Source organism: Apodemus sylvaticus, chromosome 2 (assembly GCF_947179515.1).
Source record: "Apodemus sylvaticus chromosome 2, mApoSyl1.1, whole genome shotgun sequence".
Classification (NCBI taxonomy): Eukaryota; Metazoa; Chordata; class Mammalia; order Rodentia; family Muridae; genus Apodemus; species Apodemus sylvaticus.
Window position 1 is genome coordinate 61,837,895 of NC_067473.1, and position 17,864 is coordinate 61,855,758.

The window sequence follows — 17,864 nt, forward strand, 5'->3', positions numbered from 1 at the left end:
CTTGTTCCCACTGTTAGTAGTACCACAAGAAGACCAAGCTGCACAACCATTACATATATACAGAGGACCTAGGTTGGGGTCATCCAGGCTCTCCGGTTGTTGGTTCAGTCTCTGTGAGCCCCTGTGAGGCCAGGTTACCTGATTCTGTAGGTTTTCTTGTGGTGTTCTTGACCCACCTGGCTCCTACAGTCCTTCCTCCCACTCTTCTGCAAATTCCCCAAGCTCTGCTTGATGTTTGGTTGTGGGTCTCTGCATCTGTTTTCATCGCTTGGTGGATGACCCCTTTTGTGATGACGGTCACTAAGACTCATTTCATTGAATCTTCTTTGTTTGTTTGTTTCTTGCCAGGCATGTTTGGTTCCATTCTAGGTCTCTGAGCTACCCCGACTCTGGTTCCTGACCCTCCCGACATTGCCAGGAATGGAGTTCCAAGACCTTAATAGTTGTTAAAATGTGCTCATTCCCACATGCTGATTTCAGTTCTTTGTATGTTACTGAAAATCAGTCCACTGAGGCTCATTGCTACAGGGCTTAATGTAAACAGCCCATCTGCTGGAAAGGGGTAAGCTCAGCTTCATGCAAAGGAATGCGCAAAGTGAAAGTAATTCAGCAAGGCAATTTCTTTTTGCAAAAAGTGTGTGCCAGAACTGAAGCCTGACAGTCAGCAGCACAGGAAGCCAAAATGGCCTCTTTTATCCAGGATGTAGGTGGTGTTTATGTCATCCCATCCATGGGGCCTCAGTTTCACATCTGAAGTGACTGGTTAATCCGTACAAAAGAGGTGGAGGAAGTTCAGGAAATATGAGCCCTTGTCAGGCTAGCCAACTTTGGTAGAAAGAAATTTCTCACATATCCCTTACTGTTTATCCATGTTTTTCACATCTTTTATCTTTTCTCGGATTGTTAAGCTGACAATGGGTTTCGTGTCTTTATATTTTCGTGTCTTTATATTTTCGTGTCTTTATATTTGTGTTTAGAGCAGATGGACAAACGAGTCCCACTGAAAAGTGGTTAATACAAAAAGAAAAAAGATACAAAGTATCTCTTTAATATGTTAAGAGCAGATTACTCTGACAGATACAGCAGGCTGCTATCAAAAGACTGGAGAGAGAGAGCATTAAGATGATCTACTCCCCCAACCCCCACACACAGATTCCTTGAAATAACTATGCAAATTTAGAAGGTTAAATCCATGTCACCTCCTAAGTAAAGAAAAGATGCCATTAGGAAGCTCAAGTCCTCAAGGACAAAAAGAAGGAATTGGATTGGGAAAAAAATGAAAAAAAAAAAAAAAGTAATCCAAAGTGCATTCAAGAAACAACTTCTACAAATACAAAGACATATTTAGACACACTCCAGCCTTAAAGTCAACTGCAAGTTAAAGCATAGAGACTGTTAAGGAACTGCAGGGGACGGGGTGCAGGATGGAGGCATGCCTTGCATGCACATAGCCCTAGGCTGGATCTCAGAACTGCATGAAACAAGGCAAACTCATACACAATTGTAATCTGAGCACTGGGAAGGAGAGGCAGAGGATAAGAATTTCAAGGTCACCCTCAGCTAAAAATTCCTCTCTTCTAATCACTGGGAATTCTAGACCTGAAGAAGAAAAGGTAGTAAGTCTGGCAGAAAAACAGAATACTGCATGGGGTAATCTCACAGAGCTACATGACAGTAGAAGGGAAAAGAGCGAAGCAGGTTACAGTTTCCTCTCAGTGTGCAGTTAGGGAGGGGACGAGGAGGGAGGCCATAGCCGTAGTCAGAAATGGGGCAGCCTATCAGTATTAAATTGGTCTGTCTGTGAACTACAAAGGGCCAGTGCACTGTGGCTTTGTTGTGCATGTAAATCATCCTCCTGCCTCAGGAAAGCAAAGAAACCAGTGACAGGAGCAAACCCAGGGAAAGAGTTTATATCATAATCCTAACAAGATGACTCTTGTTGTAAATTACATTTTTTAAAGCTCTGGGACCAGAGACTGTTGTCTTTTCCATGATTTTATCTCATATACTTATATACCTAAGCAGTCCTGTGCAAAAAGAATAGAGCAGGGAGGCTCTGGGGAGGTGGCGTGGTTAGTAAAGTACTAGCTGTGCTAGCACGAGGACCTGGGTTTGAGACACCCTCAACTCAATGTTGTTTTTACTCTAAACAACTAGCCCAGCACAGAGTAACTTGTTTTTCTGCTTTCAGCTTGAAAAAGATAGCCCACAACGTTCTACTTACAATGTCTAACTATACAATGCCCCAAGGACGTTTGCTCCAGATAATCTCTAACCTTCCTTCCTTCCTCAACCTGTACTTCCCCATTCCATGCACCCCTTGCCTTGTGAATTGTATCCTCCAGCCCTTGTCTTGTGATTTTTCTCCTTTAAATACCCCTGACTTCAGTTGCAAGGGGTCCTCAGTCCTCTACCCCTGCGTGGTGTATGGCTGTGGAACCCAGAAATCTGGAATAAAGAAATCCTCATGCTATTGCATCGAGACCATTTCTTGTGAGTGATTTGGGTGTCGCCTTCCAAGGTGTGGGGTGCTGGGGCACCCTCGGTTTTTGGGGGGTCCTACAGGTTCAGATCCCCAGCACCTGTACAAACTACTGCTGGGGAGGTGGGGAAGGCCAGTCTCTGGAGCTCACTGGCCAGTCAGCCAACCTGGACCTGTGAGCTGCATAGTTATTTTATCTTAGAAAATAAGGCGGAGAGCAACTGAGGAAGATGCTTGATATCAAAGCCTCCATACATATACAGACACACACACATGTACACATGTGCCTTTGTGTTCACACACAGACAGACAGACAGACGCGCGCGCGCACGCGCGCACACACACACACAAACACACATACACACACACACACACACACACACACACACACACGAATCGACCAATGGGCACATCAAAGTCTGGCCTCCATACATATACAGACACATACATGTGCATATGTGCCTATGTGTTCACACACAGACAGACAGACACACACATACACAGATGCACACACAAATAGATAGACACATCAAAGTCTGGCCTCCATACATGTATAGACACACACGTGCACATGTGCCTATAAACAGGCAGACACATACCAGACAGACAGGCACACACAGACACAGGTATGCACACATGAATAGACAGACAGACAGACAGACAGACAGACACACACACACACACACACACACACACACACACACATGGGTAGTTCTGGAAGTATAACCATACCTGACTTCAGATTATACTACAAAGCCATAGTAACAAGTCAGCAAGGTACTGACAAAGAAATGTAAACATAGATTAATCAAGTAAAACAGAGGACTCAGATATAAATTCATACAGCTACAGCCAAGTGATTTTTTTGCACAAAGATATCAACAATATATATTAGAGAAAAAACAGACTTCAATAAATAGTGCTAGGAAAACTGGATATCCACATTAGATCCCTCTCTCTGCCTCTGTACAAATATCAATTACAGATGGATCAAAGACATTAACATTAAACTGAGACTTTTAAATTGCTAGGGTCGGGGGAATGAAAAACACTTCAAGATAGAGACAGGCAGAGGTTTTGGGCATAAGATCCAGTGGCTCAGGAAATAGCATCAATTGACAGACAGGACCTCATGAAAATAGAGCACTTCTGTACAGCAAAAGAGACTGGTAATCAATCAAGTGGAAAGACAGCCACAGAGCAGTAGGACAGGCTTTGCCAGCCATGCAGCTAACAAGAGTAATAGCTAGAGAAAGAACTCAACAATGAACAGGCTGATGAAATGAACAAATACAAATGGCCAAGAAACACGGGAAAATATGTTTAACCTCACTAGTAATCAAAGAAATACAAATTCAGTGTGCACTGAAATCCCTTCCTACCCCCATTTCCCAAAGGCAGCCATTGACAAAGCAAATGAGAACAAATGCTGAGGGGATGCTGACATGTAAACTAGTCCAGACAAGGTAGATATCAGCATGCAGAGGCTTCATGTCTCACGGAATACAGAGGAAGACAGACAGACAGATAGATATAAATATGTAGAGGCAATAGAGGTAAATATAGAGATATAGAGATAAATATAATACATATATTTTATATATTTATATAAAATACATGTGTGTATATACATATATCATGTATATCTATACATATATGTATATTACATGTGTGTATAGATGTATGTTATATGTATATATATGTATATTTACATATATAATACATATATAAAAATTCAGGTGATTGGCATGTGCCTGTAGTCCCAGATACTTGGAAGGCTGAGTCAGCAGGATCTTTTGTTTGAAAATATAAAGCCAGCTTAAGCAAAACTGCAAGACATGATCTTTTTAGAAAATATTTTAAAGACATGTTATTTTGTAATTATGTATATCTATATGTACATATGCCTTTGTAGAGATGAGGGATGTGAACATGGTACAGGTGCCTGCTGAGTCCAGAAGAGGATGTTGGATGCCCTGGAGCTGAAGTACAGGTAGTTGTAAGCTGCCTGTGCTCTGAGCCACTGTTCCATTTCTTTAGCCCCATTTTAGGAAAATATTGTATAATGAATTTTTTTTTAACAGCTGAAAGAAGTATTGAGGATTTACTTCAGTGGTGTGTAAAATGTTGAAGACCAGCTTCAACACCACAGGGTAGACTGAGGATGTAGTGTTGGTGACAGATGCTGGGCACTGATGGTACCCAGTATTGGCCTCCACTGATAGCAGCAAGCAATTAAAAGGAGAAAGGAATGAAGGATTGTGGGAGACCAAACTCTGGGAAAACATTTTCAACAGCTCTCACCTTGAGAGTCCACTGAACTTGTAGTTCACAGCTGAGCCATCCTCTCCTTCACACAAGGCCATAATGAGAATCAACTGATCCTTATCTTGGCTGAACCCCTGGGATGGTCTGGGCAGAACCAGCATTCCAGGAAAACTGCAATTGCTTCGAGCCCCAGTCAACATCTGCCCCAGATGACCTTTCCTCTTTCTGTGCCTTTATCATTCCCCTCAGCCCCTCCCTACTTCCTCTTATGGTGTATTCAAAACTAGGTGCTTCGCCTTTCATTAAAGAGGCTTTGACAAGACACCCCCTTTTTGCTCGGCCTCGCTCTTCTTTCCCGCCCATTTCTCTCTCAGGTTTGGTCCTCCTCCTCGGCTTCCTGAATAACTAGGTCCCACAGGACGGGATAAGGGAGAAACCAATGCTAATGGCAACTGGTGTGTGCTGCCCCTGATAGTCGTCACCAGAAGCTGCCACTGATGGTGGCTGGCAGTAAGAGAAAAGAAAGGAGAAAAAGATCGTACGTGTACACACACACACACACACACACACACACACTGGATGAAGAAAAGTAGGCTCCAACAAGCAAGTTCCAACAACTGTACATATATACATGAATACATATATAATACGTGTATACAGACAGACAGACAAAAAGACAGAAAGTCAGATAGAAAAATCAACAGATACACATCCATACATTGGGTGGATGGAGTAAAGCTCCACAGAGCATCAACCATTTTACACACACACACATACGCACACACACACACACACACACACACACACACACAGAGAGAGAGAGAGAGAGAGAGAGAGAGAGAGAGAGAGAAAGTTGGTAGATAGAGCAAAGCTTTAACAACTTTATTTTTCTTCTTATACTGTTTTATACCCCCCCAAGACAAAATTATCTATGTAAGAAGAAGAATTACCTCAAAAACAGATAAAATCATTACACAAGAGGGAGTTACAGCAGGATTGTTGATTACAGGTTTTTCTATTAAAACTCATGCCTAACTAAACATTTTTTGCCAAAGAGCATCCTCAGCTTTGAGAGGAGGTCCTCAGGAAGATGAGTTTGGGAGAAGCAAACGAAACAACTCAAAGTCAATGATAGGGTGCAAGCTGACAACTCTGTAGTCTGCTCTGCTAGAAAAAAATTCTAAAAGCTCTCTAAATAGCTCCTGGATTTTCTGACCAAAATCAGAATAGCTGATAGAAAAAATTCTTGAGTTTTCCAACCAAAGACAGAAAACTGGCCAGACAAAATTGTGTTTTCTGAGGAAATACTGGCCCAAAGCAACACCCAAAGTCAGCTGGGCAAACTCCAAACTCAGAATCTCCATATCTCATGTCAAAGTTCTCTTCAGATATCCAACTCCTTCATCTTTGTTGACTTCTTTCTCCTGGGCTGATTCCATTCCCTGTTAGCAGCTTTCCTACTTCCTGTTAGCAGGCATCCCACAGCTCTGACATCTTTTACATATTGAGGTAGCCAAGACTACTTCAGGGTTATAGCTTCTTGTTCCAGTAGCTGGGATCCACACATAATCTTCTGGGTTTCTCAAAAGGGCTTGGGTCACCTCCAGTTCTGCCCTCTGTAGCACTCTAGGCTCTGGATGACCTCTCCAATGTTGCTGCTGTTCTTGATGGTCATTCCAAATGACTGACATCTCTAATACTCTGGGGTCTTCCGCTGCAACTAGGCTTCACCAGTGGGCTTTCATAGGCTTTATTCATGGTGCCAAGCCTCAACGTCTATTTACATGACACCTTCAGTCATGGGCCTTCAACTGCAACTGAGGCTGCATCTTCACTAATGGCCTTCCCTGGCCCCTCACAGTGCCAAGCCTCAGTTGTTCTCTATGACCCTTTCATGCCTTCAAAACCAGTACCACCTTACACGTTACTACATCTCACTGCAGCAAGAGGTACAACCTTGGCTATCTCTGGAACACAGCTTCTCTGTGCTCTCATAGAATGCTTCCCAGAAGATTTCTCCTCAGTGATGCTGATTGGTCTTTTCTTTATCATGGCTGATTTCTTAGCTCCAGCTAATCAGCATCAATTGTCCCAATAGTTTCCTTCTCTTGACTGTAAAACCAGAGCCACCTGGCCAAAGCTGTCAAGTTCTGCTGCTTGCTGGGGCTGAAACATGGCCCCTTGTTTTAGTATATTAGCAGCTTTCTGTTTTCCAACTCCTCCACTCCCTAAGCTTGGCTGTCCCAGATCTCTGTAGATTGACCTTGAACTCAGAGTTCTGCATGCCTCTGTCTCCTGAGTTCTGGGATTAAAGGCATGAACTACCACACCAGGACCTGATCTTTTCTCTACTTGGAACTTTCTCTGTCCAAGGCTGGCCTTGAACTCCAAGATCTGCTTGCCTCTGTTTCCTGGGATTAAAGGTGTATGTCACCATGCCCTAAGATTTTCATGGCCATGATTCCTCAAGATCTGGACCAAAAGCCTCTGTCTTTCAGCCCCAAGATCTGGATCACAGTTGTGCCCTCCATTTCTGGATTGTACTTCATTTCAGAATAAAATCAGTTTAAATCAAAACAATAACCAGGTCACACTAATGCTTAGGTATAACTATCCCCCCCCCCCTTTTTTTTTTTGATTTTTTTGGATTTGGTTTTTTCGAGACAGGGTTTCTCTGTATAGCCCTGGCTATTCTGGAGCTCACTCTACAGACCAGGCTGCCCCCCCCCCTCACCTCCACACCCCACACCCCACACCCCACCCCCCCCACCCCCCCACCCCCGCTAACTATCCCTTCTTTAACTGCAAAAGCATAAACTTAGCATGGTGGAATCTTGCCCCAAGGTCACCATGCCCTTGATTCCATTTAATATCCTTGAACACAGGATTTAGCTTCATTCCACTTCCTGATGCCCCTTCGCTCTTTGAACCATACATTTTATAGTTTTCCTTTTGAAGTTTACATCTTTTTTCATCAAAATGTTCTTCCTAAGAATGAGCATTAGTAACTATACAACAGAATGTATACCAGGCTGTTTTGAGACTTCCTTTGTCAAAGCAATCAATCTAAATCTCTTCACCTTAGCCTCAGGCAGACGCTTTGAATAATGGGGAAAAAAGCAGCCATACTCTTCACCAAAATATCACAAAAACAGTCTCTAGGCCACATACTAACATTCTTCTCCACTGAAACCTCTTGGGCAAGTTCTGCAAAGTTCAAATCATCCTAAACACTAATGTTTTCCATATTCCTACTAGGATGGTATATTAAGCCCCACTTAAAGCATTCCACTGAATTCCCAAGTTTCAAAATCTATATTCCTCCAAACAAAATTAGGATCAGGCCTACTACACCCATACCCCAGTGGCTGGTACCAACTTCTGTCTTAGTTAGGGTTTTACTGCTGTGAACAGACACTATGACCAAGGCAACTTTTATACAGGACAACATTTAATTGGGGCTGGCTTGCTGGTTCTGAGGTTCAGTTCATCATCATCATGGTGGGAAGCATGACAACATCCAGGCAGACATGGTGCTGGAGGAGCTGAGAGTTCTTCATCTTGTTCAGAAGGCTGCTGGGAGAAAACTGACTTCCAGGAAGCTAGGAGACCTTGAAGCCCACTCCTACAGTAACACGTTTCCTCCAACAAGGCCACATCTATTCCAACAATGCCATACTTCTAATAGTGCCACTTCCTGGGACTAGCAACCAGGAGCAGTAAGGAGCAATCAAGATATAAAGGTCCTGGAGCCATGCCTTTCCAGGGTACAGCCATCTTAGCATGCAAAATGGTGGGCCATCTCCAGGAAGCATACTTGCTCACTGCACCTCCTTCTGCATGGCTGAAATAAATAAATACATGCCCTAGAATAAAAATGAGAAAATAAAATAAGATACTTGGAAGAAAGTTACACATACACATACATATATGCATTATGTATGCATATACATACATAATTCTAAAATTAATCCAGCTCTGTGGACTAGATACAACATAAGAGATTAAAATTTAATGCTGAAAGGGATCAGTAATGTTAATTTTCAGTACCAGAGATTTAACTCACCCTCACGTGTTAAACAAACAGTCTACCACGCAGCTATAGCCCAAATCCTGCTGCTAGTTGGTTTTGTTGTTATAGTTGCTGTTTGTTTGTTGTTTTGTTGTGAACTCTTGCTAAGCTGTCCAATCTGGCTTTGAGCTCACTTTGTAGCTTATGGGGGCTTTAGACTTGGAATTCTTCTGCCTCAGCCTCTCCAAGTTCTACAATTATAGATGTGTACCACCACATTCAGCTACCATCAAACAAATTTAAATAAGACGTATGTAAATAAATGTACATCAATAATCAACATATATCAACTATAAAAAGTCATATCTTTGTGAGACAGGATAGGACCATAAAAGAAAGCTAATGCTATGTGCAGTAACCATAACAACAGCAAGAAAGAGTGACAGTAACTGCGAGGCTAACATTTTGTTAAAACACTGAAAAATATGTCACTTTTTAACTATAAATACATACAGCAGGAATAAAAGCACAATGAATATTTACTTAGTATACTACAATTAAAATTTTTAGAAATATTGAAATGGTTTTTAAAAAAGCATCAAGAGTGGTGTGGACAGTTTTGCTTCCACTGTTAACTCATTCATAATCCAGAGCAAGTATTCTTAAGAAATAACACAATCTCTGAGTCTGAAGCAGATAGCAGCTTTTTGCTTGCCGTGCCTGCAGCCACATGGAATGTCTCCAAGAGTGCTTCAATGGAAAACTTTCTGCTTGCATGAGCCTGTGAGCATGCATAAGTGCATGCATGTGTGCACACATGCATGTGCACACGCACATGCATGCACACTCACAGGGTATCTCCATCCTTCTCTTCACAGGCACCTTTCCTCATTGGTGACCAACAGTTCACCTTTACTGAGAGCCTCTGGCTGTGTTCCTTGGATGGCAGCTCTGTCAGGATTCCTGCCATGACTTTCTTCTATAACTTCACTAATGTTTGATTCAAATGTCCTTCAAGCGTTCTCACTGCATTTGTCTTCTTGGATACCAAAAGAGGCCAAGTTTCTCTCTAATAAAATTGAATAGCATTATCTTTGCTTCTCTATGGTTGGCCTGCAGTTCCTAAGTACTGGACTCTCCTTCACCCTCCCTCACCTCCAAATGAGATCCCTGGGCATCATGGCATTGAGAGCTGACCATACAAAGAAAGAAAAACCAAAACCCTAGAAGGGGATCATTATTTCATCTTGCTCAAAATAAAAGGATGCAAAAGAGGAAAAAACATAGCTTCTCACATTCACGCTCTGAGTGGAATGAGTTCTCTTCATAAAATTTAGTTATTCATAACTAGGGAGTGCACGGTGCAATGAATATGCATACGACGTGGAAAAATTGAATGAAGTCAATTAACACGGGTATGGTAATTCTTACGAGTAATCCTTACTCATCCCTGATGTTCAGCTATAACTGCAGACCGTTTAGCCAGCATCTCCCCCTGCCTCTCCCACCCACTCACTCCAGCCTCAGATAGCCACCATCCCCTGAACTGAAAGGGTTTGATCACTCTGCTTTGTTCTCTGCCCTAGTAGAGGCTGAAACAATGGCAGTGGGTAAAGGGTTGTAATGGAGGCAGCAGCTGTTGTGATTAGAGTAGTAGCAGATACGAGCACCGCCAAGGAGCCAACCCCTGGACCAACCGAACCTTCGCATTACACACCTGTCATTTTAGTGACTGTACACAATTATCAGAGGAAAGTTATTTTCTTTAAAAGATGTAAATGCGAACTTTCTCTTTCTCTCTCTTTTTTTTCCAGGTTAGAAATAGTCCATTATAGCAAGGCAGCATAGAATTTAGGGTGTGAGCCGATTAGGAATGCTGGTTTGGTTACCTGTTTGGACCACGTTCAGCAGACAGAAAGAGAAAGGAAATTTGCTATCGTCTGAATATGAAATGTCCTCACAGGCTCAATCGGTGGATGTTTAGTCCCTAAATGGTGGCACTGTCAGGTGAGCTGGTAGAGACCTCGAGAAGTGGGCCCTAGCTGGAGGAAGTGGATCACTGTAGCTGTGACTTTGAAGGTTAGACTGGGGCCCCAGTAACCTTATTCCTAGCCCTGTTTCTGTCCCTGTCCCTGTCCTTGTCCCTGTCTCTTGTCCCTATCTCTTGTCCCTGTCCCTTGTCCCTGTCTCTTGTCACTGCCTCTTGTCCCTATCCTTTGTCCCTGTCCCTTGTCACTGCCTCTTGTCCCTGTCCCTTGTCCCTATTCCTTGTCCCTGTCTCTTGTCCCTGTCCCTTGTCCCTGTCCCTTGTCCCTATCTCTTGTCCCTGTCCCTTGTCCCTGTCCCTTGTCACTGCCTCTTGTCCCTATCCCTTGTCCCTTGCCTCTATCCCCATCCCTATCCCTTGTCCCTTGTCCCTAATCCTATCCATATCCATGTTCCTACCCCTAGTCCATTGTCTCTCCCCATCCCCATCCCTACTCCATCTCTGCTTTCTATCCACAAGGTAAAGACATTTTTCTAGAACAGATGCTCCTGCAAGAATGCAGAACAGAGTGAAATCCCCTAAATCTTTTAGCTGAAATAAATCTTGCAGGCTTTAAGGAACTGGTTGCTGTGACCAGTAGACTGATGAGTACACATCTGAAGACTTTCGACAGAGACCTGGACTTGCTTCTGCTTCAAAGTGCATCAGACATGCAACCGTGAGCTGCGTAATTCACTTCCCTCTGAGCAAATCCATATTGGCAGTGATGGTACTTGTAGACACACTGCAAGGGAGACCACCTTTCCCAGAGCTCCCTGGATTGGCCCTTCTGCTTTGTATTGAGGAGGGGGAGCCCCCAGCTTCCTGTTCCTGTCATCTGGACTTCTGCTTGCTGCCACAGCCATGCTTCCGCGCCACAGTGGACAGGTGTCTGGAGCTGAATGCCGAAATAAACACTTCCACAGGATTTGGGTCATGGTGGTCACAGCAACAAAGAAGTAACTGATAAGTGGGGGAAAGGTGGACACCAAACTAGAGAGTCTAGCAAGCACATACTGCTTTTATATCGCCCGAGGCTGAGAAGTCCCGAGTGGAGCCGTCATCAGCTGGGGACCATCTGGATTTAGCTAGGGCTCCGACTTGATTAAATCTATTTGTTTTGCTTTTTAGCAACAGATTACATTTTGCAAAGGAAAAAATACATTTGAAATCTCAAATTTAGGAGAAATAAGAGTTGTTTTCAATTGTTTCCCACCCCAATTTACCTAACAACATGCATTTTATATCTTAAATTTTATGTGTTTACAACAAGTCAATTACTTAAAACAATGAAGTAGTTTTGATAAATACCAAATTTTTTAAAGTGTAAATCCCAGGGTGCTATCATGCTCTTGCAGCACCTACTCATAAGGCTGAGGCAGGAGAATCATTTGACCTATCAATTTGAGAAAAGCTTAGACAACATTTAAGACCCACATCTCAAAATAATAATAATAATAACAATAGTAGTAATAATAATAAATTCGTTGATTCATAATATATAAATAATCTGGGTCTAGAGGGATGGTTCTGTGGTCGACAGCTCTTGTGACTCTTGTGAAGACCACCCTGAGTTTTCTGCACCCACAGGGCAGTTCATAAATACTTGTTAACTCTAGTTCTGGCACTCTGCTGCTGTCTTCTGTCCTCTGCAGGTACTGTATCCATATGTAGCACTTAAAGTACATACAGGTAAAACACTCATAAACATAAAATAAAAATTAATCTCTATTACAAAGCTGTAATAGTGCATGCCTTTAATCCCAGCACTTGGAAGGCAGAGGCAGACAGATTCTGAGTCCTAGGCCACCTGGTCTACAGAGTGAGTTCCAAGACAGCCAGGGCTACATAGAAAAACCCTGTCTTGAAAAGCCAAGGGGGTTGGGGGTGGGGGCTGGAGGGATGGCTCAAAGGTTAAGAGCACTGGCTGCTCTTCCAGAGGTCCTGAGTTCAAATCCCAGCAAACACATGGTGTCTCACAATCATCTATAATAAGATCTAGTGCCCTCTTCTGGAGTACAAACATACTTGCATAGAGAACATTTTATATATATGTATATATTTTGTATATATGTATATATATATGTATATGTGGGTATGTCTATGTATGTATATATATGTATGTGTATATATATGTATGTATATATATACATATGTGTATATATATGTATGTATATATATATATACACACACACATATATATAATGTTATATAATTATATATATTATATAATATATATAATAAATAAATCTTTAAAAAAAATGGAGAAATTTTTTAAGAATAATACTGATAATTAAAAGGAGAAAAAGAAGGATGAGACAGACCTTTGGCCATCTTGAGGACAACTCTATATTCCTCAGCTGCAAATTGTTAAACTGTTAAATTATATTCTGAAATAATAGTAAAAATTATGGGAAATAATAGCATTTCTTATGCTTCTTCAACTCTGAGATTCTCTACATAGATGTTGAATCATCAGAAATATGTAACCCTCACCGACATCTTGCCATAAGCAGAAAAGTCAACACAAAGTTCCACACTTACTATCAGGATTGAGATTGTTGGTTGCTTCCCTACAGCACACTGCATGTGTAGATACCACTGAGCAATGACACCCAACAACCACAAATATTCCCAAGGAGCCTCAAGATGAATGGCCAGTCTCTGCCTTCCACCGTGGTACAGCTCACACGTGATAGATTTGTGATTTTAAAGATTGTGTCTTTTATAGTTACATATACATTTAAAGATAGCTATAAATCTATTCATTATTTGAACATAAATAAAAGTGAGCTACACATCAATATTAGAATCATTCTATTGGGACTGAAGAGATGGTCCAGAGCATAAGAGTAGTTACTGTTCTTTTAGAGGACTAAGGCTCAGTTCCCAGCATCCACATTCCAACTTATAACCAGCCGTGTGGCTCTAGAGGATCTGATTCTTTTTCTTGCCTCCACGGGCATTGGTTATGCACATGGTAGAGAGACATAATACAGGAAAAATTCTCATAGTGATAAAATAAAAAAATATATTTTAAAAATCTCTTTTTCTTTTTTAAAAAAATAGTCCTATGGATACTACTTGTCTTATAACATGTTCAGAAGGTTGGAAAGACTAGAGAGGTAGCTCCGTGGCAGGATGCACGGCACCCTGTGAGAGGCCCTCCATTCTACCCTTTGCACTGGAGGGGATGTAGGGAAGAAATAAAGGAAGGGAGAAAGAGAAGAGAATGCTGTAAAATATTATGTAAAATATGTAAAATATTATGTAATAATATTGCTAAGAAATGATAGATATCTATACTCTATAATAATTGTCACCAACACCTTGAGTTGTTGATGCTGCAGTAGCCTATGATCTATAAGATTTGCAATAGCAATTATATTCTGAAAAGGAGACAGTTTGCTTTTCTTATTTTTCATTGTTATATGTTTTCAGTGCTAGTGATTGAACTCAGAGCCTCCCACATGCTAGGTATAACACTCTACTCCTAAGGCTGACCTTGGAAAATAATATCCATATGGCAATGTTTCCACGAGTTAATTAAATCAGAAAGGACTGGTGGGGTGGGATCTGGGAGGAAGAAGAGAGAAAAATAGAGAGAGGGAGGGGAGGGAGGACACACACACAGGAGGAGAGAGCAAGGAGCACGCCCCGTGTCATTTCTTTCCCCAGACGAACCCCCAATCTGAAACATCATGCTGTATGACCCTCAGTTTTCTAGCGACAGGCTTAACAAGAGAAACAATTGCAGATGCCAGCAGTTGTACTGCTGAAGAACCACCGCCACAGCCATGGTCCTAGGGCCAAACCAGACCACTCCAGAGTTGCACTTTCAGGCTGAGAACACCAGGTGGCACATGATGGCTGAATCAGAGCTTTGGTAGCTATGGCAACCAGCTACCATTCCAGCTCTGCAGCTGCCATCTTTTATCCAAAGCAGTGCTTTGTGCACACTGTTCTTTTTTTTTTCTTCTTCTTCTTTGAAATGGTTATACTGTCTGCTTGTCATTCTTCATATTGTCAGGGTCCCTCCCTCGACGGGGGAGAGTCAGGTGCCAGAGGTGGATAAATACCCTGGGTCTGTTGATTCAACTTGATTTCTTGTGCATTATTCATAGTGTCTGCATAGTTTCTGGACACTGATACTGGATAGGGCTATACCTTTTCCCACTGCTGATTTTCTCTAGGAGAAAAGCCTTTCTGGGAGGGGAATAAATGGTGGAATATGTGAAATTTCTCTTCATTAATGTTAAGAACAAATGTAAAAATGTGAATGCCCAGTTCAGGGCCTGAGATGACCAGAGTTCTGGGATACTGAAAACTGCCTGTGAGGGTGTAGGAAACATCCTGGATCTATAGAACAAAGATGGCTGTTATAGCAATCTTCCAGATAGATGGTATTCAACACAAGCAGCAATATTTTTTGGAGTCTGCCATGAGAATGATAAATCATAAACTAGCCTTTTCCTTTCATGCTTGTCAAAAGCTCTGAGATTTTGTAAGTTAATTGCAAGCCATTGCCCGTGGTGATTGGCAGTGCATCACAAGGCTGGCTGACAAAGGCTCTCTTTGCCATTGAGGAAAAAATGGAAATGAATACTCTCCAAACTGCTTCCTTAAATTCCCAAGCAGGCTTCGGGTTTGAGCTGCGACTCAGTACATCTCCTTAATCAGTTTTTTATTTCTCCCTCAATGTCTGTTAGATCGGTTTGATCTACTTAGAGGTCAAGATTAGAAATTAAAGTAAAGAAAGAAACTGTGATTTGGGGTCCCCTGAAAAACTAAGACTTCACCATGTCTACAAAGTATAATGATTATCATAAGAATGAGATGGAGACCACCCACTTAGAAAAATAAGCTGAAAAGGAAAAATTACACTATTAGCAGCTATAAGAAAATGAATGGATTTCTCTTCTCTCCAATGTCTGGAGCTTTCACCATTTTAGTGGGAATTTATTACTGTCAGAAACACGGAAGTATGAAAGCACTGTGTCCCGTGTTTGTCTGCGAGGGCGATGTCATTGTTTCCCACACGTCAGGTTACAAATGTGAGCCCTTGAGCATCTTGTGCCAAGTCATGAGCTTTCTGATCTGAACCATTTTAATTCATTATGATTACTAACTATATTGTCAAATACTTACGGAAGGAAAGAGTAGAAAGAAAATCTTTTGCAAAAATCTGTAAATAAGAGATTTCCTTATGAAACTGTTTTTATCTGGGATCCTCCAGGAATGTTACCATTATGTAAGGATGTGGGAAGCGAGAAATGTCACACACAATATGACATAAAGCTCAATTTCTTATTACACCATTTAAAAAAAATCTAATAGGAGGACCATGGTATATTTGTGTGTGTGTACACTCACTAGCAAAGCTGATGTAATAATCACGTTCTTCACACATGTTACTAGGTTTATAATTCCCACCCCACCCCCAGTCCTGACCCTGACCCATCCCCCGTCACAGCCCCAGCCCCAGTCCCACCCTCTGTCCTAGCCCCAGTCCGCACCCTTGGCCCCCATCCCAACCCCAGCCCCAGTCCCTGCCCCAGCCCTGGCCCCAGCCCAGGCCCCAGCCCCAACCCCAGTCCCCTGATCCCCAGGCCCCACTCCTGGTCCCAGCCCCAACCCCAGTCCCCTGACCCCCAGGCTCTACCCCTGGTCCCAGTCCCAGCCCCAGGCCCCTTGCTTTCATCTTCTACATAAACAGAAAAGAAGAAAGGAGAGGAAGGGGGAAGGAGAAATTGCATTTGGTAATCCTAGACCAGGATGCAAACCATTCTGAGGGGCTACTATCAGTTGCATTATCAGTTCTATAAGAATCATGCTCAATAACATGAGAGCATGCTCAAACTGTATAAACATGTGCAAACTGTTATGAGACTGAGCAAGATCATGGGTAGATATATCCAGTGATTCACAAGCGAAACCTCCATTATCCCTATATTTGGGCAATTATATTCTCCAAAATTTTTATTTGTTTCCAGTCTTTTCTGCCCTATTATTGTTTTTAACAACAATTTTAGGCCAGCAGTTCACTTAAAGAGAGGAGAGAACTGAGTGCACAAAACTGTCCTCTGACCTAAGAAGATACATTATGCTTACTTCCCCCCTTAGAGATAGTATCTCTCACTCTTGTTATGTAGCCCAAACCCCAATTGGGCTTGTAGCAATCCTCCTGCCTCTGTGTACAAACACAGGAGGTAACCTCAAACTGTGAGTCAAAACAAACATTTTTTCATCTAAATTGCCTTTGTCACAGTGCTTTTAAAAGATTTATTTTTGTTTTATGTACTGGGTGCACGTCTGTCTGTGCACCATGTGTGTACACTGCCCTTGGAAGCCAGAAGGCAGCTTTGGATCCCCTGGAACTGGAGTCACAGATGGCTTTGAGCCACCATGTGGTGCTGGGAATCGAACCCAGGTCTTCTGCAAGAGAAGAAAGTGTTCTTAACCATTGAGCAATCAATCTCTCTGCCATAGTCAAAATATTTTATGATAACAACAGTAAAATTAACAGATACAGAGAGTTGGTACTGAGAAATGGGGCTGTGGTTGTGATCAACCTGACTGACCATGTTGTTCTAAACTCTCGGAGATGATCTGTGGTAGCAATGTAGACAAGTTTGGAACTTCAGGCTGGAAAAACCCTTAAATGCTATAAGCAAAGCCTAATGGGCTCCTCTGGGGGAGTTTGGAAGATAAGAGTTCTGAGAGAAATGTGGACAATGGAGGTGTCTGGCTCATGAGGTGTTGGAGGCAAGCAAGATCTCTATAAGGGACTGGGAAAGGGGCTATAATTTGGTATTGGTTAAGAATTTAGATTCTTTGTGCCTATGACCTGAGAAGAACTTGAGTGAATTTAGAGTTAATTGACTAATTTTTTTGGCAGAGGAAATTAAAGACTAAAGAACATTCAGGCTAGCACTGAGAAAGCAGCTACAATTGTTAAAGAGATCATATTACTCTAGCATTGCAATGAGAAAATAGGAAAAGTGTCTTGAAGGCAAAAAACCTACTCACTGGATGCTTCATCTTGTGAAAATTCCAGTTCATTTGAAGGAAGAAGG